This window comes from Bactrocera tryoni, chromosome 3 (genome assembly GCF_016617805.1).
Source record: "Bactrocera tryoni isolate S06 chromosome 3, CSIRO_BtryS06_freeze2, whole genome shotgun sequence".
Taxonomy (NCBI): Eukaryota; Metazoa; Arthropoda; class Insecta; order Diptera; family Tephritidae; genus Bactrocera; species Bactrocera tryoni.
In genome coordinates this window covers 82,828,633-82,852,334 of record NC_052501.1, presented here as the reverse complement: position 1 = coordinate 82,852,334, position 23,702 = coordinate 82,828,633, and positions in this window count along the sequence as shown.

The following is a 23,702-nucleotide window of genomic DNA, read 5'->3' as shown; positions in this document are numbered from 1 at the left end:
AAAAAAATAAAAATACGAAGCGCGCAACGCAAAGCTACAGGCATAACTATCAATAGCGCTGCAAAGCAAAAAATTATGCAGAGCGCGCAATAAAAGGCGGAACGGCAGCCGCAAACAGCGAAGGTCCTTGTTGTTTATATGAAATTTGAATAAAGTGCCGCTAGCGAGCGATATTTGTTTGTCAACCTCAAGACGTTCGATGCGACATTTTATGAAAAAAAATGTATTTATTTATTCAACTACTGTATGTGTGTATTTGTGCCCTTCTCGATTGCTTAAATAGTGCTGAAGAGAAAAGGCGGCGTGGCAGGCAAACAAAAACGGCGAAAATAAATATTTGCTTGAAGTGGCATTAAATGGGGCTTGACAAGGTGTAATTAAGCCATCACATATACACACACACATTACACTATGATATGAACTCTTGCCACATACACAAAGCATGTAAGAAATATATGCCTACATATGTGTTGACACATCCTGTGCTCGGCAGCTGGTGACAAAAATTGCGGTTCTTTGGATATCGGCTTTTTGGTTTCTTTGAAATTGAATGCCTGCACCGCAAATTTACCTTGATTATAGTTTTTTTTTCTTTTGTAGAAGACATATAATTTAGCTGATTCAGTTTAGAAATCGAATATCTTCAAATGTTTCAGCAAGCCAGGCTTTTAGATGCGAGAGCGCTGTTTCTCCTTGATTCGTAACAGAAAATGTAGTATGTACTTAAAGGGTTACATGGGCTTACGGGTTTCAAAAAATCGATTTTTTATTGGCTTATTAGACTTTACAACACCTCTAAAATATCGTCCTAAATTTTCAAGTTGATCGGAGTAATAGTTTCAAAGAATTTTTTCAATAACAACTATTTAAAAAAAATTGTCGCGAAATTTTCTCAGAAATTCTAATTTTTTTGTAAAAATTTCTGCCAAAAATCAAATATTCAGTTTTTTGTCCTTCGAACAAGTTCTAAGTTAGGATTTTAAAATTTTTGAATTTTTTTTTTTAACTCAGAATTTCTTTGTTAATTGTATGTTTGTAACAATAAAAATTCGAATAAAATATTTAATTTTTTATACGAAAAGAAAATTTGGAAAAAAAATTGAAGCACACAGTTATGAGGAACTTTTTGTATAAACCGTTTGAGAAATGCGTTCTTTTGCGAAGGAAATAATCAAAAAACAATCTAAAATGATAATATAATAGGAAGGAAATCATCCAAAAATCCTAAAATTATGCTGTGATAGGTATGTGATGGGCTATAATTGATATTTCGTAGATAATATTCAAAACGATCTTAAGGATGAAACTTAAGAACTTATAAAAGCAGTAGAGCATTGGAATTCTGGAATTTGAAACAACAATATCTAAAAATTTAATCAATGTTTACTGTTCTGTTTATTTTATACTCTACAACTTTCTATATAAAAGCTGAATAGAATCTCTAACATTTTGCTAACCAAGTCTACCTTTCGTTCCAATTTCTTAAGTAGTTCCTGTATATAACTCCTTTTTCTCATTTCATCATCTTATATTTGTTTTCAATTATTATTTCAATACCAATTTGCTCTAGAATCTCCAGAACTAATTAATCAACTGGGTCTGTGCACAATCCATTGTTGACTACAAAGAATTTCAAGATAAGAGCAAGAAAATATCATTAAAAGCGCCATACCAAACTTGAGTTGACAATGTCAGAATGGGTAAAACCAGAAGTAGAAATAAATGAAATGTCAAAAGAACATTCTTCGCCTACCTTTGCCAATCGCAGTTGGAAAATGAATTCTATTTTAGTGCATATGAGTTATAAAGGTGTAGGGTATGAAAATTCCCTCGTCCCACGAGTAGGTCTCGTCACAAATAAGGCAATTGGGCCGTGACCACTGACAATTGTATAACCGAGAGCCATTTGACAACCGAGAACAATGCATATTGATGGACAACAATGCAGAGCATAATAGGCGAATATAAAAATTGTGACGAAAAGCACAATTACAGCGCACGAGAAGTGCAAAACAGAAGAAGCAAAAGCGAAGATAGTAAAAGCAGCAAACTGTAAATGACAAACAAGCGCCATTAATCACAATCAGAGAGGACATGTGTGACAGGCGACATACACAAATACAGATAACACACAAAAAGGCACACAGATACTACAAGACAGATACTGATGGACCCTACCAACACCAAAACCCGGATTGGGGCCACAACCCACAGCCAAGGAAATTTTTTTGGAATTTCACCGCCGCAACGCATGCTTTCAGGCGCCTACCAATAAATTTGAACAAGCGCCACGTTCACGTGTACAACTCTATAATTGTTGTTGTTGCCTCTAACTCTTACCCACAGAATTGTGCAGAAGTGTTTTCTGTGTGCGTGTGCGTTGCTTCGGGCGCTTCTTCGAGGCATTGAAAGACATGCACACACACATGCACACAATCGTTGGTCAAACTAACACAATGCCACAGAAAATAGTATTTCGTTGTGACAAAAACAGCTACAGTTTGTCATCGCATTGTTCTATTATCCTGTCTGTTGCCTCTTGTCTCCTGTTGTCCCCCGTCGGGCATTGTTTGTTTGCTTGCACCTCCGCACACGCCTGCCCGCGGGTGGCATTGTCTATTTTGCGGTTGCTCACTTTGTGGGTTGTTAAGTTGGTTGCCGGAAAAAGCATGGCTAAATAACTGTGTGACCGAGTTGAAGTGGACGAACATTGTGCGAAGCGAATGTGAAACAATTTGTGCTGAAAATACCGGAGATACTAAAAGGAATACATTGTTTGGCATTAAAGGTAGGTCAGTGAATTGAATTACTAAAGTTAAAGTACATAATTTATTTTAGAAACTAGGTTTTTTAGTTTACTCGACGATCTATGTAGAGGGTTGAGAATGTAGCGAGTTGAGGATATTATTAAAGTTATCTCGAGGCAAGCAAGCTGGAAACATTTCAACAGCTTTTCCTCAAACGCCCATCTTTGGCTGGATTTAGTTTGAAATCACTAGCTTGTCATACCTTTAGTGAACAGAACGATTTGACTAGAATCGATTTTAACCACCTCAAAATATTTGTGAGCGTCGCCAAGCGCTTCGTCGACATATCTGGGTCTCTAGAACTATACTTTGGATCCCAGAGAACCGCTGCTTTTATTGTCAAGTGGGATCCCCGAGATTTTCAGCACAGAGATTAGCCCCAAAATCCAACTTATCCTAACCATTTTCCATTGTCAAGTGGGATCACGTGATTCCTAGCGTGGACATCAACCCGCAAATCCAACTTATCCTAACCTAGAACCCATATTCATATGGCAATGAATTATTTAAAATTTTCATTCTCTTGTAACCGAAAATCCGAAACAGACTCTTAAATTAAACTCGTCTGCCTTCTTTAAGAGCAAATCATTTCAGTTAATGCATAACTAATTAAGTGAAAGTAAACGGAAAGAAGCAAGAAAATTTGCACAACAAAAAAATAACAAGAATTGAGCAGAAAATTATCATAAATCTCACTTTCCATACACAGCCACACACACGCACAGACTCATCAGCAAAGAAAAACAGCACAGAAGAGAAGACAAAGTAAACACAAGAAATTTACTGAAGAATGTAACAACATTAAAACTGATTTTGTGCATAACGAAAATGCAAAAGCAAAAAACACGAACCGACGCTTCGCTCTCACAATCAAAGTAAAAACGAAAGTTTTCCTGCTGCAACCCAGAAATGTTGCAAGTTTGCCGGCAGTGCGTGCTGCAGCGGACCAAGGTAAAAAGAAATCTTTGCATTAAACTAGCGCAAGCCGGCAGTGCCGGAGAGTCCTTGAATTAAAGCGTCTAACACTGCAAGATACACATCGCTTGTAGACACAATATTCACTGTATTTAGTGGCGCACAAAGCTGCTCACAAATATATATTAACGCTGTGTCTACCGTCCAACCTTCGTTCCTTTATCTGCGAGTTTTTTGGTTATATAACTATATGTAGTGTAATAAATTTTCGTGGCAGTAGCAGAAACTTAAGAAAAATAAGTACGTCCAAACAAAGGAACTAATTAAAACATTAATCTAGCTTAAAGTTCCATTAAATGCGGCGTTTGTAGGCGGTTGCAAGGTTGCCTTAGACGGAACTGCAAGAGAATATAAGAGGAAGCATGATATTATATTCGAGACGGTTGTGTGTGGACGCAGTGGCGTCGGTTTACGTAGCCGGTTGTAGGCTTAGCGAATAAAATAAGGAAGAAAGTTGTGTAAGCTTGCAGTGGACGTAATGTTTCAAGGACTTAAATAATTCTGAACAACTTAGAAAACTACGTAAATGATTATTGAGAATTTTAAAGTAATAAGCATTGCCAGGAGCTGCCTATTCGACGCCATATCTAAATTTGGTGGTAACCCTGCTAAACTAATACGTTTATGCAGCTCTGTCAAAATCGAGAAAGACCACTCCAAGCCGTTCGATACCAGATGAGCTTTTAGACAGAGTGATTCACTTTCGCGTCTTCTTCAATATATTTCCTTCCACGTCTTCTTCAATATAATACTGAAAAAATGAAAAAAGTGACACCTGTCGCCGATATGAACCACAATTTCCATATCTACCCTAAAAGTATAATGGTACTGGGCCATGTAGATGATGTTGACTGCTCAGGTCTTAACAACAGAGTCGTCAGAAGCTTAGAAAACGAGGCGAATGAGATTAGTCTTGTGGTGAACGAAGGCAAGACAAATCTGAGGGCCATGTACAAAGATTGCTCTCGTCTTGGGAATTATATCATTAGGTTCGGAACCCATTTGTGCACAGCGGAAGCATGGGCGCCCACGCATCCAACGGAAGGACCAAGCATATTGCGGCCTCTAAGCACTTGGGGTGTACAAAAGGCGTGACCACACAAAATACCGAGGCAAGGAAGAAATTTTGCGTTCTTGACTTAGAGCGATCTACGGTTGTAGTGCCAAAGAGTAGGAAGAGATTAGACTGAGTAAAAAATTATCAATATTTCCAAATACTTCCAGTTTGCACAAGAGGTAATTATTATGATTCCATATCGTCCAGAAAAACAAATTTCACTCTTAATAACTTTCATCAATTCTTTGTCCAAACAATTTCAAATGAAGAACTCAAAAGTCAAAACTCTAAAATCGTGTCATCGATGAAAACGATTTGGAAATGCATTTGGAACTCTATACAAGAGAAAATCAACCTTATGTGGTCTGCCATCATTCGATTGGCTTAGTATCTAAAACAGGTAAATCAGAGAGCATAATGAGAAGAAACTGTTCAGCTATTGTGAAAAATTGAAAGCTTCACTATTTTTAAGGACCTTCGATACATTCTTTTCATTTTTGGACTAATTTCTTTAATTCTCCAGCAGCCGAAGCTGTTTTAAAAGTAAAATAAATTTAATAAGAGATTTATATTGTAGTGTTGCCCACAACTGCTTTTTAGAGCCCTCCTATAGAGTTTTTGCACCGACTAGTATTTATAGCGAATTTCAATCTCAAAATCAACTGCTATCTGCTGACTCATCTCAAGTGATCTTTCATAATTTTTGCAAACTCCAAAATCACAATAACTTAAGATTCAACGAAAAACGACAGTGACTTGAATACAGATGCGATAATTCATGTCTAACCCACGCTTTACATACAAAGACAACTTCGCCCGCTTTATCACTCGCATGCACAGTACTTTACTCTTTCACTTTTCAATTTAAACCTTTTTATTTTTGTTTTTCATTTCCGAAAACACACCCAACCGGCCCTACAATGCAGTCCTGCTGTGAATTTGCAACACTGCGATACTGTCACGCTGATCATAATGATGATCGTGTTGATCTTGAACCAGGCGCGACTTGGCTAGTCGACGCAGAAGGAGCGCGCATTTAAATGCAAACTATTGTTGTTGTTGCGCGTGATTTGCAAAGGTCATCAGACAACTTGAACGGCAACGGCAGAAGGAGCGCACTTTCGACATTGAAATTCAATTGAATTAAAAGCAAAAAAAAACAAGAGCAGTTTTTTGTAAAAGGACTAACAGCAGCAGGAGTTCGACGGCGTGGCGAAGCAACAATGCGCATTGAATGCAATCGAAGCAACTGAAGCGAGGTTAGCGCGAAAAAAATTGCAGATGCAAAGTGCAAGATTAAGCCATGAGTTGGCGTTGCCATTTGCTGCTGAGCACACAGCTTCCACGACTGCAATATACAGCGCCACATTTATGCGCTTGTTGCCACTGAATTTTGCGGCAAATACATTGTCTGCGCAAAGCGCATGCGGCTGTGTGGCGGGAGTACAAAGTTGGATGGCGCAGCGCAGTTTGCTTGGTGCTAATACAGTTCCTTTGTTGCAGCTGCCTCCTGCTGTTGCATTGTTCGGACCAAGGAGCGCACATGAGTCCTTGGCTAGCAGACTGGCTGACTGCCTTTTTGACATTTCGGACACTTTTGAGTACGAGTGTGCATGCGATGTGATCGGGCGTGATGTGCCTGTTATTGGCGTTGAGCTCCACGTTTTCATGCCACAGCCGCAATGTTGTCGGCGCCGCACACCCATTGCCACAGCCCTCTGCATTTGTTTCGTTATTTGTGCTGCTGTTTGTTTTTCCATTTCGTTTTTGATTGAATTCATTTCCTGGAATTACATTTGTTCCTTTTCATTTGCAGTCATTCTTCCACTATTTTGCCGTTTTTTTCTCATTACTTTATCGCATTTCTTTCGTTTGCTGTATTTATCGGGAGTGCAACTGCACTTCGCGCATCTGATAACTGCAAATGAACGTGCAACATGCCAGCCGGCTGCAAGTTTTTGCTCCGCTCGCTCCGTGATTTGGAGTTTGATTGAAGTATTGATGCGACCCGGCTGCTGGCGCATCATTTTTTAGCCTACGAATCTGCTTGCTGCTAAGTAGAAGGCATTCTCGTTGATCTGCTAGCTTCAAATGCACTACTGCTTGGCCAGTCTTCTTTTTTTCTGCTGATTGCGATCTGATTCCTTGGAAAAATTTGCATAATTGTGATTTGGTTAAAAGGTTTTTGCAGTTTTCTGCGCTGCTACTGTTGCAAGTGCGCTTAATTGATCACTATCGGGCCGTCGCTCCATAGTTTCAATTTCATTGTCAGCGCACTGTGACTTCCTCGTCTGCTTCCTCGTCTGCTTCCTTGCTTTCTTTGTCTGCTTCCTTTCCGTCACAATTTCGTTTTGAATCTCTGTTTTTTTGTTGTAATTAGTTTTTTCTATTATCCATTCGATTTAGTTTATTTCCGTGGCCATTCGCTTGATAGGTCGCTGCCTCATCTTCAATAAAGTTTTCTTCGATTATTGCGTTTTTTTTATTGTTTTTAATTGCTGCAATTTTTGTTTCATTATTTTCGTTTGTTTTTTATATAATTTGAAAACCTTTTGACATTTAATGAGCAGAGTCATCGCTGATGTTTCCGCGAAGTCACGAAATGTCAACCATCTGTCAGCTGACATCGAAGAGATACAAACGTGACAAAATTTCAGATGATTTTGCGTTAAATTTTTTGGTTTTTTGAGTTGATATTTCTGTACGCTAAGTTAATATTAAAGAAATGTGTATGTTGACTGGGAAAATTGCTAGTACTATCCCTTCTTAGAAAAACTTTATTTTACACAGTTTCCAAAAGAATACCTCATTGAGGATTAGCATAGCGGACTTAATGAACTGGAGCCTGCGTAATCATATTGAAAGGCTCATAAAACAGAGATACCGTGATTGATTCTCTTATTATACATAGTTTGAAGACTAATAAAAATGTGTCTCTTGACAGACTTCGGTGGTTTTTTTGGTTTCGTCTCGTTATTTTTTCTCTCTATTCCAATGATTGTTGACTTATTTGCAAGTCAACTCATAAATTCATGTCTCGTCGGCAGTTATCGCAGCTCTTCATGAGTTTTCACGATTAAGCAGATATTTACGGTACTTTTTTTTTGAAAAAAGTTTAGCTTTATCAGGACGAGTCGAGCAAGAAGGCGTCTTATACCCAAAATATGCAGCAAAAATTATTCGAACGAACTCACGAGAGATCTCGAGCTTCCTTGCCATCCCTTTTAACATTTGCCTGACGATTTTCAAGCACTAGACTTAACTTTTTAAATATTTTCATCATTGAAGAGGCTGTGGGTCGTCCAAAACGAGGGATGACTTCAACGATCTCTCGACCGACTCAAATTACTTGATGAAAATCACATCGGCTGAAGAGATCTATGTTCTATACTTCGGATGAAGGTATCTACATTCTATACGTCTTCTAAAAGGCGAAACCACAGCGACTACGATTGGTATCAACTCATAACTTATATTTGCTTCAACACACTCATACAACTACTCTAACACTAGAAACCACATTTCGCTAATATGCTTGGCGCTCATATATAAATATACCTCAACATGTGTCTCGAAGTTGCTTTTTCTTTCTTTATTAACATCTCTGTATATTATGTGTGTTAAATCTCAATGTTCTTAGGCTCTCCGTGTGAGCTTCGTAAATTAATTTACTTCACGCGAGTGACAGCCCACTCAAAGTCTTGCAAGGCGAGCAGAAATGTGCAGAGTGGTTCGCCTACATGATTTGCTGCATTAGTTACGGCTACAAATCGCTAACGGTACATGAGCACGTGTTCAACGCCCACTTGCAATCAGTTGACAGATTCAATTATATATTCTTGCTATTTATATGTTGCTTGATAAAGAAGAAAGCACAAATTTAGAATGTGGAATGTGTGCAAAAAACAAAAAATAACTAACTAACTTAACGTAGAGCCGTGTGTGCAGATTATTCAGCGATACAGGTATATAAAAAAGACAGTATCTTGGATATAAACCGTCACTTTTATTTCATGGCAGACGGTCACAGACATATTAATAATTCACTGTTAATATTAAGTTTAATTTGTTGAAAGTACATGCTAGTTAGCCTTGAAAAATACATTTTTGGTGTCAACATGCGCATTATAAGGCAATATGTCAACCCTGTGTTAAGGCAAAGCTGACTTCGAATACTATCAACACCACATTTTACTCCCGTCCCTTCAATAAATTCTATAAACCAGCCACTTAGCAACTCCAAAAGCTGCAGTCTACCTTCTTCAGTGGCTGCAGCCACAGCAGAACCCTTACCTATATATATACATGTATGCATATAAGTAAATATATAGAACTCCACATATTTATAGCCTGTTGAGCCATAAAAACATCCAGTTTATATTTACGCTTGACATTTTGACACCTGAAGGCAAAACACATTAACATTAAATAGGCATTAATTTTTAGTTAACTTAAATTAAGCAATTCAACGCCGACAACAACGAGACGGAATGTGAATTCTGAATTCAAGGACAATGTCGCGGAAGTCTTAAAATAACACAAACGAGTATACTCAGAGCAAGCCGGTAGTTCGCAGACGCTTTCGGCTGACATGAGTGACACTGAGTTTTAGTGTGAATTGTCAGACGTAAAGACAGATTGAAGGGAGTGAATGTGGTGGAAAGAATTTTTAATAAACTGCGCATGCGCGTCATTAATTTTGGAAAGGACAGATTATAGACTATTCTTGAATAAATGTAAAATAAATATAGGTGTGTAAAGCTGTGATGGCATTGTATCTTAAGTATTTTTAATATAAGTGATAAAAGAGAGAAAAATTTCTTCTTTTTTGCGATACTGAACCATAACATTTGGGATAAGAAACCTTCTGTGATTCAGTCACATTGGCTGAAATCGAAACCAATCAAAATAGCAGATTTATAATGGATTCAAGATGCCTTTTCGATAGATTGAACCGCGATATAAAGTCTACTGTGTCTTTTATTGTCTCGATACATGAGACCAAGCAGCCAACTTCAAGAGCTTTCGACTATATAAGGGACTTAATACTAATTGTCCAAATGTGTTCTTCTGTCTGGAGGAAAAGCTTTCAAATAATTCATAACATCACCTAACCTTACTATCTCTTTCACTCTCTCTCTCTCTTTCATTATTCTCCATTTAAAAAAAAACCCCCTACAAAGCCTCTTTTTCTTGCTTTTGTATGACAGTTTAAACAAAAATTTTAGTATCCACTACTCAAATCCTATCCACCCTTACTCTCCCATATTTTTTATACTTCTACGAGCTCTTGCAATGAATGCTGCTAACAAAATTCTTAAAAAGTCGCCATTATGACAAAACGATCGCATTCACATTGTCAGCATTAAAGTGAAATGTGCCGCTGCACAAGCAATGTCACAACAAAAATAACAAGTGTTGTAATGCAGGACAAGTCAAAATCAACAACAACAATAAAATTTTGCAGAAAACGTCGCTTCAAGCCGCACGAACTCACGCCTTTTAGTAAACAGCGCGTACATAACTTTTCTTTTTGTATGTGCTTTTGCAGTTGCATGCCTTCGCTTGGTGCCAAGTTGTGAATTAAATGCAAGTCAAGTAAAGGTTTGATGTTATTTGCTGCTGTTGCACCCGCTGTCGCTTAATACAACGCGCACAACTCTCCTTTTCTGTGAGCCAGCCATTGTCAAGTTTGTTGCTTAAGTCTTTCGTTTTGCCAACGTTGTACGCGCCAAGAATTGCATTTGCGCTAAACATGTCATTATGAGCGCTTGCTTTTGGTATTCCTTTTGGTTTCTCTGTTTATTTGTTTCGATTTCATGCTGCTGCCGCATTTTCTTCACACCCGCCCTCTGCCCGGGGTTGCGCTTGTTCATTTTATTGCATTTATTATTATACATTTTTGGCGCTTATTGTGTGTGCGCTTGTAGTGTCTACATTTTGTTGTAATTTCTTCTACAAGCAGCGCCTCTGTTCTTCTGTGTTCTTTTTTTATTTGGTGGCGCGTCGTGTTGACTGCTGATTTTGGTTCTGATTCCTCGCCTTGTCTGTTGTTCTCATCGTTGCGTTCGTCTTTGGTTGCTGTTGTTGTCAACTTTTGGCGCGGCGCGTGATCGTGATAAACAACGATCGTCATCGTCATAATCACCATCATCATTTTATAGCAGTCACACAGTTTTGTCAACATTTTGCGCCAGCATTCTTATTCGTTGTATTTGTATTCAATGTTGTTGCTTTTATACTGCTGTGTTTTCTCTTTGCAATTTTTATATTTTGGCACATTATTTCGTTTCGTAGAATGTTCTTTCTTATGCCGGAGTTGTCGTCAGCGTTTTTGTTGTCCTCGCTTGGCGTGCGGGACTTAAACTTACAACACGTTGAGAATTTAAATTATATTTATTGATTCTTTTGACTATTGGGATTTTTTTGTTATGTTTTTATTGTTATTACAACTGTATTACTTTTTCGATGCAAATATTTTTGTTTAACCTATAAATTTAGCGAAAATTTGCTATGAAATGGCTGGGATTTAAAATAAAGCTATAATATAGGCAAATCATCCCGCTGCCAACTATTATAAGGACAAAAACTTCTTTGCTTGCTCAATAACACTTTTGTTTACATTTTATGAGGCAAATGACGGTTTCGTGTACGTTTAGCCAAGTCAACAACCTCTTCTTACATTTACTCAAGTCAATAATCTTTGTTTTCCTTTGAGGTGAATAATCTTGCGCTCACAATTACCCGAGTGAACCACTTCTGTCTATATTTGGGGTCACTGAACCCTTTGATTACATTAAGTGAGCTCAATGACCCCCTATGGTTACATTTTGAGTCAAGAATACTTTTGTTTCTTTTTAGCCGAGTCAACAACATTTATCTACATTTCGCTAATTCAACAACGCTTGTTTACATTTATGGTCAATGTCACTTTTGCTTACATTTTATAACGTCAATGATCCTTTTGTTTGCATTTAGTCAAGTGCAGAACCCTTTTTTTATTTGAGGTCACTGACCACTTATGTTCACATTTTGAGGTCAAGAATATCAGACGTCGACTCATCAGATGTTGTCATCGTCCGCGCCTCTGAAGCATATAGCAGGACAGGAACAACGAGTGACTTATAGAGTTGGGTCTTTGCTCTTCGAAAAAGGACTTTACATTTCAATTTTCTATTCAGTCCGAAGTAGCAGCTGTTGGCCAGAGTTATTCCGCGTTGGAGTTCAAGGCTGACACTGTTGTTGTTGTTAATACTGGTTCCAAGATAGAAGCTATTATCTACGACCTCGAAGTTGTGGCTGTCAACAGTGACGTGGGAGCCTAGTCACGAGTCCGATGACTGTCTCTTTGATGACAGGAGATATTTCGTCTTCGCCTCGTTTACTACCAGACCCATTTGCTTTGCTTTTTATCCATTGTGGAGAAAGGAAATTGGAGACATATGTAGAAGGTCACGCAAGTGAGGAAAGTTCTCTGATTGCCATTCACATGGGAGTGGCTAGAAACGATTGTCTTACATTGGGCCCAAGCAGCTCACGACTTTCGGTCTTTTACCAAATATCCTCTGGGTAACCAAATAACATCCGTTTGAAAGCGAGCTAAAGTGAGAAGGTTAACCATCCCTCCCCAGGGTTGTAGTCAAACCGGACTATACTGAAAATTTTCACAGGGTGAGAGAGGAAATTTAAATTTAATTAACGTATATTGATGATTTCTGTAGCAATAAAGCAGCTATATAAACTAGAGGCGATAGTTAATTGGGTAATATGTAAATTATAAGTATCTATAAGCAACGAGAGCAAGATACCCAATGGCAGAGCAAAGCTCGTCAGTTCATAACTATCCACATGAGCGCTGGTATTTTAAACAAAATTGAAGAAGGCAATAATTGCCAATCAATATAGTGGCGAGTACATGCCCCAGCGCGTGAAGATGTGAAAAAATGTGCTGCGGAATTGCTGAAGACATGTAAATCGTCACAACAACATTTAGCTGCTCTTCCGCTCATAAAAGTGTCTGCAAATAATTTAGCTGTGCTGTTGATTAAGCAATTTGCTGGCAGCTTATTGGCAAGTACTTAATTTAATACGTTGTGTTTGTGTTGTTTGCTCTTAAATAATAAAAATTATTTTGCATTAATTTTTGCACTTCTTTTCGCGTTCGCAGTCGCTCAACAACAACTCCAATTAGTTTGCTGTTTTATTTGACAACTGGCAAACGTCGCAGCTATAGCTTGTTGCCATGTAACAAGCAATATTAGCACATCAACAGCGCTCCGCTTGATTGCAGTTGCTCTTGCGCTTGTTGCAGCTGCCGCTGACACTAATCCCACTTACGGTTGTCTCAGTGTCGGCGCAGCAAAATCAATACACAAAGCAGTCGTTCGGCCAGTTAGTCAGTCAGTTTAACGACGCAGCTGAGCGGAAAGCTGCGACAACAACAAAAAGAAGAGTTTAAATGTATTTGCTTGTTACTTGTTCTGCTTTTGTAACAACAACAGTCAGGCTTAAGTTCTTAGCCGCGGGCAGCAGCAAGTAAAACTGGATTTCATGCCACATTATTTCCTGCATGCCGTAGTTATGGCCTCCTTTGCTGTTGCACAGATTGCGTTCTGCTTGATGCGCGCTTTGGCAGATGCCGATGCATGGCCTTGACGGTGACACGACATAAATGGTCAATGATAATTGTTTTGATTGGGTTGATTGCCTTTGCGCGCTGAAAGCCAACGGATGACTTGTCAGCTCATTTTTCATAACATCGTGTGAAAATTATGGCAAATGAGTGTGAAGAAGACCGATCAGGAGTTGAGAAAAAAAGTTGAGAAGTATTTGCGACAAAAATGAGTGGGAAGTGCTTTATTGAAGTGAGTCACAGCGAAGATGCTGCTCTCGGTTATTATATATTTTCATTTAAAAGATAGATTTCAGTTTGCATAGAGTAAAGCCTCTTCTCAACATTACATGAAACGGGGAGGAGAATTTTAAACCAAAGAAGCTCAGTTTACTAGCTGACGATACCGGACGTTGTCGACCAGTACCAGTGATTTCGAACATAAAGAATATGTTGACGATACTGATGATGATGACGATGGCGCCCAAGACAATAGCGATGCCTTAGATCTCGGTGAAAGTTACTAAATGACCGAAACTAACCAAAGAACTCTCGAAACCACGGTTCCTTGTGATCGACAATGCGAAGATGCTAACTCTTGAATTTGCTTCTAAAGATGCGTCTCTTTATGACATTAGCATCAACTGTCATAAGTCGCTCATCATATTTGAATAATTCACACTCACAAATGATTCTTAAGCTGAAGTGGTGAAAGCAAGACGTTTCGGTAACGATAATAAGACAGTGTTTCAACAGCCGATGAAAGACGTAAGAGCTTACGCTTGCTTAGTGGGTGTGCTGAATAATGAACATTTTCGTGAAGCGAGATAAAGTCGTAACTATGTAGTACAGTGTCTGCTAAACTATAAATGTGCTTATGTGCGCTTGAATGAAGTGTTTTATGACACCGCTGACTACATAAATGTTGCATGTTGCATGACTTCGTTTGACTCACTTGTTTGGATATGTTACTAATTTATTGTTTCATCTTGCGTCAATAGACAAGAGATGTGCCGTCGCCACTATTCTGGCCGCAGTCGTCGCGCTGTCGCCACCAAATACACGTGATTGCCACAAAACTTGTTGTTGCTTGCCTTACACTGATATTGTGTAGCGAATAATCTACGAAATCACATATGAAATGCTTGTCTTTTCTTCGCGAAATATCTGCTGTTTGCTACTACAGACACTCCCCCACGATATTTTCGCAAGCGCTGCACTTCAATTTGGCGGCCCTATTCGTCGTTATATACCAATTTGTTCTTATACTTGCCATTTATGACATTTAAGCATGTCAAATGACATTTGCACAAGTGTCGCGCTTTAGGATCATTGAGAACATGTCAAACAAATTCAGCGCTGTCTCATTGCTCACCAAAGCGGCCGCCAATAACTCATGTCTGCTGATTTGTTTATGACTACAGCGGCTGGTGGAAGCGAGTGGCGCTGTACGCCAGGGAAAGGGAATTTGAAGACTGCTGTGGAAAAGCATGCATGCATGTCTAGCAAACAGATGTCACTCTTCAATACAACAAAGCGGCAGCGCCGACATATGTACCCACACAACAAATAAATAAGAAACCATTCAATCCACCATTCATTCACTAGCCCACCGCAGAGGACTCCGCTGCCAGCGCACATTTATATGTTGATTTTCTTGTATTTACGCCTGTCGTTTCACAGTCAGCGTTCTTTCTCGCACGCCTAGTTGCCTGACTTTTGAATTATTATTTTGTTGTTGTAGGCGTTTGGATTGTTGTACTGTGACGCGTTTAATTTTTCATCTCCACAAAGTGCGCGCGTGATTTTGCAGCTTCAGTTTGTATCGTCGTCGGCTCATCCGAGTCTTGTGTGTGTCGCTACTAGTGCTTCTGCTGAAGCTCCTGTAATGTGCTCGTAAAATTTAATGAGTTACGAAAATAGCTGCAAATAGAGATTATAGCTTTCTGCAAGATATTTTAGAATTTGTAATAATCACTGCTTGGAAAAAGTTGCATTGGTGAGAACGTGGCATTATTAGGTACTAGGCGACTTTTTATTATTTCGTAAGTTGACATGAAAGCTCAAGTCTCTAAAACAAGTCATTTATTACCGGAGACGCAGACTTTCTTGCTGTTTTCGAAACCCTCAGGAAGCAAAAATTTCTCAAGAAATTTGCAAAAACTCACAGGGCCTCTTTGTCTCTCACTATTTCTTTACAGAAAAGTATTCAAACAATTAATCTGAAGTAGAGACTTGGTTTCATTAATAGCCTTAACTTACGTTGTCGTCTCATAGCTTCAAATAGAATGTGTTGGAAATGAATCTCAAGCAGAAAACCAAGAAATTTCTATGCGCTGAAATTGTTTTGTGTATAGTGCAAATTAAGAGAGCATAAGAAGTGGAACAGAAAGAGATTACGAGAATATGGAAATTACTCAGTAGTGAATATCATAATCCCACCTAACTCATAAAGTGATTATTCTCAGGTAAAGAGTCGAAACTTCGTAAGTCTAATCAACTTTCAGGTCTCTGGAGCAATCGTGAAGATTCACGCTGTATTCAAGGTTTGTTAAAATATTCTCTCAAAAAGCTTTGCAGGTAATATAGAGGTAGATCTGTACAGTAATGCTTATTTTTTGGCGTATACACCGCTTACGTGGTTAACCCAATACTGGTTCGAATTACTGGATCTAACTCGATCGGGGGTTTAGAACCCAAAAAAATGGTCCAAAGACCCATATCACTTCCTTAAAGCCTTACCGGATAAATTATTAGAACACATATTCGATGTCATCTAAGCATGATTTGTGTTTCCTTTCTATCGTTCTTCTCAAACTACTCACTCGTGCTCTCTCTGTTGTTGTTGTTGCAACATGTAATTTTCAGAACGCACATTTGCGCTTAATGTCGTCACGTGCGAATGCAAAACACGGCAGTAAAATACCGGCTACATGAAAATAATGATGTAAATATCAAAGGCAACAACAACAACAAAAGGGCAACCTGCAACAACACAACAAAAGCGATAGCATAACTATGACTACGATATAATAAACGATGTAATGGTGAGATAAGCGGTAACAGCAATAACAAGAATAACGACAACAATAACAACAACAATAAATAGCAGTGGCAGCAGAGGCACAATAGCAAATGCCTCAACGACGTGTTGCGCTAAAGAGCAATAATAAAAATTGTTGCACCCTTGCTTTGCTGCACAAAACTAACGCGAAGCAGAACCAAAAAAAGCGAAGTCAAAAGACAACGAGTCGACATTGCGGCACGTCACTGCATGCTGCTTTGATGCAACACACGGCAGCTGTATGCCGGTGAAATGACGGAATGACTTTTGGGAATCTACTTGCTTGCCGACAACAACAACAATAATAACAACACTCTTTGGCGAAAGAAAAGAAGCTTGCAACACGCAGATTGTTGCAGGTATCAGTGGCAGCAACGAGAGGCCGTAAATGCGCCAGCGACATATAATAAAAGCATAATTTGAAAGTTAAATGACAGTGCAACTGCCGCAACAAAAATGGTAAAAATTGCAAAAACAACAACAAAAACTTTCGCAGGCGCACAACAATAGCGCCTGTTAGAACTCGCCCAAATGGCGCATTTATGCATGCATTGGCTGACGGCATTGTGCGGTTGGCGTAAAATATTGACATTGTTGTTGTTGTTTGCAGTCATAGGTCGCTACCATTTGACAGTGCCCACTGCGTGTTCAGCTCATTTGGCTAACTTCATATGTTGTTGTTGCTAATTTCGGTCTTTGCTGCCACATTATCCGTTGTAGTTGTTGTTATTGTTGTGGTGCATTGTTGCATGCCTACTGCGCACTCAACTATTAGCGCACACATTTCGCTGCAACATTGCTACATTGCGACCACAACAATTCATGCCGCCAGCGTACTGACGCTCATTGCTATGCACAATAACAGCAATAGCAACAACAACAAAAACTATTCACCCACTATTACACAATGCCCCATATACACATATTCATGTTAGCAATCGGGAAATAGCGCTGCTGATGGACATGCGTGCTAGTGCGCATACCATATGCAATGCAACAACAGCAGCAACAACAAAAAAGAGCGTTTTCAATCACCGCTTCAATTTCAACGCTTCCATTAAACGCGTGCAACTCGCGTTCATTGTCGGCTGTTGGCGTCTCCTGCAACAACGCGAATTCCAACAACGATGCGGCGGAATTTTCCATTTTCGATGAGTGTATGTGTATGCTTAAAAGTGTGTGTGTGTGTGTGTGTTTGTGTGTGTGGGAGGTTGCATATCAGCAGCACAAGTGATTTTCGATTACTCTTTCGTCACTGTGTTGCACTCAATGTTCGCGGCAACTTTTGGCAAGTGTAATTTAACTCTAGTGATTATTGATGTGTAGTGGTTGTTGTTGTTGTTCTCTACTGTTTCTATATTGTTGTTTTGTAGAACTATTAGTGAAATTAATGCCATTATTCGCATTACATGTATGTTTGCTTATATGTGTGATGGGAAGCTCCTGTCTATGTTGCAAAAAATCCCAATTTCAGCTCATTAATTCGAGTTTTCGTAGTTTAAGGAGACCTCAATAAAATAATTACATATTATATAAAATTGCGATTACGGAAAATTCAACTGTAAACAAATTATTCTTATTTTCTCTTAGTAACTTAGTAAATCTGTAGTCCTGACATTTTCTCCATAAAATTCTATAAGCGCTCATGGAAACCTTATGCTTGAGCCACTGATCTCCTTCCCTCTACTACTCTGTCAGTAAATTTACTTTAGGGTGACTCATTTAGTTAAGAATTCGAAGATGGAACTCCATCTCGTCTTGCATTGTTTCCTAAACTAGTTTTATTAGCCTTGTTCAATATACATAATATTTGAAAAATCGGTACAAAGGTCACCTCAGAGAATACTCTGTACATAAAGAACGTAAATAAAGTTGTCGTTGGAGAGAATATTGTCAGATCTTGCTATGTGGAGACTATCCATAGTCCACTACTTCTCAATTCAGTTGAGATTTTCTAAATACTTATATGTAAGCCCCAGACTCGAACGTTTACTTAATCAAACTCCAGTTTGGGGGAAAGTAAAAGTCAAAACGCGGTTGCGGTGAATTCCAAAAATATAGAAAATATCAAACATACATAACTGAAGGCTTATTTCAATAATAATAAAACTTCGAATATATATTTGACAGCAGTAAGCTATAAGAAAGAAAGCTATAAAGAGCATTGTTTTTTTTTAGCCATCCCTTTCACTGACTTGTTCACATTGCGTTGTCTTAGTGGAACAGCACTTTCTTTTTTCTCAAATGCGCCGGTTCTTCGGCGATTGCGTTCTTCAAACGGTCCAATAACGCTATCTAATAGTCGCTGTTGATGGCCCTTTCTTTTGCGAGATAGTCAATGAATATTATTCCGACACAAAAACTCGTGTTTATTATGCTTGAATATCTCCAAACACTACTCCGAATCATCAACTCGTCATTTTTAGTCAAAAGTGAGCTCGTTCGGCACCCACCTTACACAGAGCATTCTTATATCCAAATAATCGTGAACGATATGATGTTCACATTCAGTTGATATCTTTAGAGGTCCTGCTATCTCGAACAACCACAGTTTATGGTAATCAAAATTGCTTTATGAACCTTTTTAATGTTTTTTCGATACAACCCCTTCCACTGCGTTCAACGTCTTCGGTGCTCTTTCCACCACGTTTAAATTTAGCATATCAAACCTTGTTGATTACTTGTTGCTTCAAATGTAATTTTTCCCTTCGCAAAGCTATATTTTATCAACACCTTTCCTTCTTTTTATCCATTTTTCACAATATCAAAAGTTGCTTCACTCGAATTGATATATGTATATCCAACCGAATTTTGAAGGTTATCGCTAACTAAAAATCATATCGACTTAATGCTAGTATACCCGTTTATGTGGTAACCTATTATATACAAATAAAATCGAGCCTCCACTATCCACTCACAAAGGATTTCTCACCACCATTTGATAATTTCGGCAATAAAACACCGATCTACCTAGCATTTGCGACAATTACGCTGTCAAATATGTGAAGTAAAATAAATTCACCGCAAAGAGTCGAAATGACAAAACGAGCAAAAATAAAATGAAATTTGTAAAAACTATTCTTTGCAAATGCGCACGCACGCAACGCCTATTTTTCATATAATAATTCCCTGAGCGCACGTGAGGCGGCGACGCGCCATGCTTATGATGCTGGTGTCGGCATGCCAAGCTAAAGAGATTACATAATACATGATGCGATGCTAGTAAAAAGAGAATATGCTTAGTATCTCAGCATTTGAGGATGCTAAGCCGCAGATATTTGTAAATCGAAGGCGCAAAGGAAACAACGAAGTTTGTGGCATTGTTAGCGCAGTGATCTTTTGCCGCGTACATACTAAAATCACCACACGTGCTCAAAAGCAGCTCACAGCTGAGGAGGAGGCGGGCAGCAAACAATCAATGCGCACCAGCAAGTTCGACGCCAAGGCAACGCCGAACAACACCACTTTGGAAGGCGTTTTCGGTAATGATTTTCCGTAGAGAATTCTGCAATGTGGGCCGTTGAATGCCACAAAACAATAACAACCCATAAACTCACCAGCAGCGCTTAGCTATGCGGCCGATTTGCGCGTAGCCGCTACACGCGCTCATTTGTTATCTTTTGTGCGGCGCATTGTCTGTGCGCTTGCTCGGCCGCCAACAGTTTAATATATGTATGTGCGGGTTTCTGCGTACTCCCCTCTGGCTGATCCTGCCTTTTAGGGCTTTTCCGCACCTTTAATAGTCGTCTAAGTGTGAGTCTATAATTCGTTTTGCTGCTGCGTCCTTTTCAACTCCCAGCCAAGCTAACCAGACTTCATCCTCTCACTATCGCTGCCTCTTGCGTCGGTTTGTCGTGTCGATTTATGATCGTTAGCCGACTTTTACTAGTCACCGCCGTTGTAGTTGCCAAGTTAACACCTCCGCTTACAAGCCAGCATTTTGCGTTAGTTTATTGTATCGGTTGCTGGATTCTGGTCGTTCTTACAGGCATTTACATAAAAGAATGTGTGCATTTGTGGTTAGCTGGCGCGTGTGCAACGTGTCAATGCGCCAATAGTTAGTGCTCGGCGCGTAGCAAAGATTTGTGGTTGGCAAAGTGGTTTAACATTTTTCTTATGCCGTTTTTCGCTAGCTGTGTGTGTAAAAATTGCTCATAAATCATGACTAATTTGCTCGGCACGATTTTGGTATTACTTCGGAATTAACAAAAAGAATAAAGATAACACGTGTGCGAAGGAAGGGAGAAGTAATGCTTTACTTGAAATTCCTTACTTTAGGCTCAAACTAAGCTGGATCTTTCGTCGTGAACTATATTGAAGTTTTAGAGTGGTTATGAATTGAAAATAGGTCCGCATAGCAAGTTTTGAAGACCAAGCTTTTGTAAACTTTTCTCCTTTACCGAAGGAACTCGACATTTCATCAACTTTAAATACATTTGCGTCAAAAAGTTTCCTTACAAATCACCTGTCCGAATCGGGATGTAAATAGTTTCAACATTTTAGTCAAGAAGCTGAAAGAACAATCAGTACTACCTGCAGTGGCTTCCAAACTGCAAGCGATCAAACGATAAAGAACTACAATCCAAGGGAAATGAGTTTGCTGTGGCTCAAGCGACAACGGTGTCTTCGTACTAAGTACATGCTTACAACACCAAAAACTACTGGTAAACCAATTTCAACAGCTCAGAGCATACTAAATCAAAAGAAGAGGAAGAAGTCGAGAAAAAAACAAAGCTAAATCCGGCCAACAAAGAATCAGCAAAGTGCCAAAGCAGCGACGTAACGAACGCGGCGCACTCGAAAACGTTTTTGTGGTTGCAAGCAGCAGCAGCAGAACTAACCGAAGTAGCAGTGCGTGGAAGCACTCAGCTTTGCATAGACAAGGTGAACGCGCGCGACACGGAATGAAAGAGAGTGTGTGGTGCAGAGGGTGTGCAAAATTAAATCAAATCGTTGAGAAACGGAAATTTGAATTTCCGAAAAAGGTACTTGAACGACTTCAGCTAAACAAGCCAACTGAAGTATGGTGGTAGCAGTGTAACCGAAAAAAGATTTGCCAAACCACTTGAATGCCGCTGCAAATGCTCAAGAAGTCGACGCTTTGGATTCACTTTTCAGACAGTAAAGGCAAAATAAATTGCTACTCGTTCTATTTGCATTAGCCAAGCTGCAAGGTATTGCTGGGCCGTACTGGAGCTGTGCGGTTGGTTGGCTGCATGACCAACGCTGCTAGGGTATGTCCAGCTCGTAAGTGCTCATTTGAATGCAATGGCTACGGCATTGCTCGTCTTCCAGCTGGTTCTTACGTTCACATCGAAACTGATTGTGTTGGTACACAATTGAAATAATTTCCGTGCTGTCGGTCTCTGTCTCTTACCGCCGCGTTCATTGTCATTATGGCAAACTTTTTTTTTGCTTGATTTTGGCAACAGAGCTTCTATAACTTGCGCTCAATTTGATTACAACCTGTTTACTTGGCTTTCGATATTCATTTGGTTTATCGTTTTTTTTTTTGTCCTCTTCCACTTATTTCCGTAGCTATTTTTAGTATGTTTAATTAAAATGGCGCTTGTTATGGCATAGGATTATTATTTTTAGCGTGGTAGTGCAAAAAAGAGAGTCCATCTGTCCGAAATGTTGATGAAAATTTCGTTGTTGAGGAGTGTATAGGTTATTGAATAAAGCAAGGTCAAATGTTTCGAAACTAGATCACATGATTAGTGTTCAGTGTTACTCAAGTAAACTGATACTGAACACTCATAGGTGCTATCACTTTAGGTTGTCTGATCACAGTAGACAGTTCCAAGCTGAGATATCGGCCACCACTGAATAGTTAGATCATATTATTCGAAAAATATCAGCATCCAAGCAAGAAACAAATGAAACCATCTTCTAAAAATATCTTTCTTTAAACTGGAAATCACTCGTAAATGAACTAAACTAAAGACTTGATGAAGAAGGGCTAAAAATTGGCTGTTTGTTTGAACACTATTATATCATCTTCTTGATCCTTAAATATTGGAATGACTAAGTGGGGCTGATTTTTATAATACAGTTTTAGAGAGGTTATAGCGAGGAAAATGCTTAGCAAGGCCTAGCTAACATTTTTATAAAAAGCCAATTTAAACCTTTGACAGGTCAGAAGTACATAAGTGTTGACATATCAGTAAAATATATTCCGAAGTAACTTATGACCACTAGAAGACAAGCCCTACCTAGACTTGATCTGGGTTCGCGGTCACAGCAAGATTTTCGACAACGAAAAAACAACCGATTTGGCAAAGGCAAAATCTTTCCTAAACGAAGCCGAGCCAGAGTTAATACTCGTACCAGGCTCCCTAGAATTGATCAAGAGAATGCTCAATATACAATTTCAACAATTAGCAAATAACAGAATTATTAAATTGGTCAAAGAAAAGAATCTACAGACTAACTGCTACTATAAAAGGGCATTGGCCGTTTGGAAAATATGCGTCCAAAATGGGTATGCCCTACAATAACATCTGCTGAGGCTGCGATCTAGTAGGAAATAAGGAAACAATTTTCCACATTCTCTGGGAATGCCCAGCTCTTTCGCAGATACGACACAGATCACTTGGAATCCATCAAGCACCAACCCTAGAATGGATGTCTGCAAAATGCAAATCGGACATTAGCAGCTTCATCGAAACCACAAAATGATTTGTACGAGAAGGTGGAACGTGATAGTAATAACAAAAAGGTCAACGACTAGTGCACCAAAATATCACAGCTATGGTAGTGCTAATGTAACCCAAAATACAGCAGGGCTACGCTCCTACCTACCTACCTCCTTATAACCTATATTTTAATTACATATTTATAAAGACATATCCTTGTATGTATATTCAACTTGATTAGTAAATAAGTAACTGCCTTCTTTTTTTTGCAATCCTTCTGCTTGAACACTTTACATTTCAGACTTGTTGTCATTGTTGTTGCTCAATAAATATTTTGAATATTTCCAACACATAATTACCATTAATGGCCACTTGGCTGTCGCCACAGCCAAAATACTTTACACTGAAGACATTACTAGAAAGCACTCTTAACTCCATTCAACAGAAATTGGCTGAAGACAGGCCGTGGCTAGGTGAGGAGGAGAAAATGCACAGAAGTATATAGTACTTCCATTCCCTGACTTGTGCTTTGCCGCACTACGACTGAGCG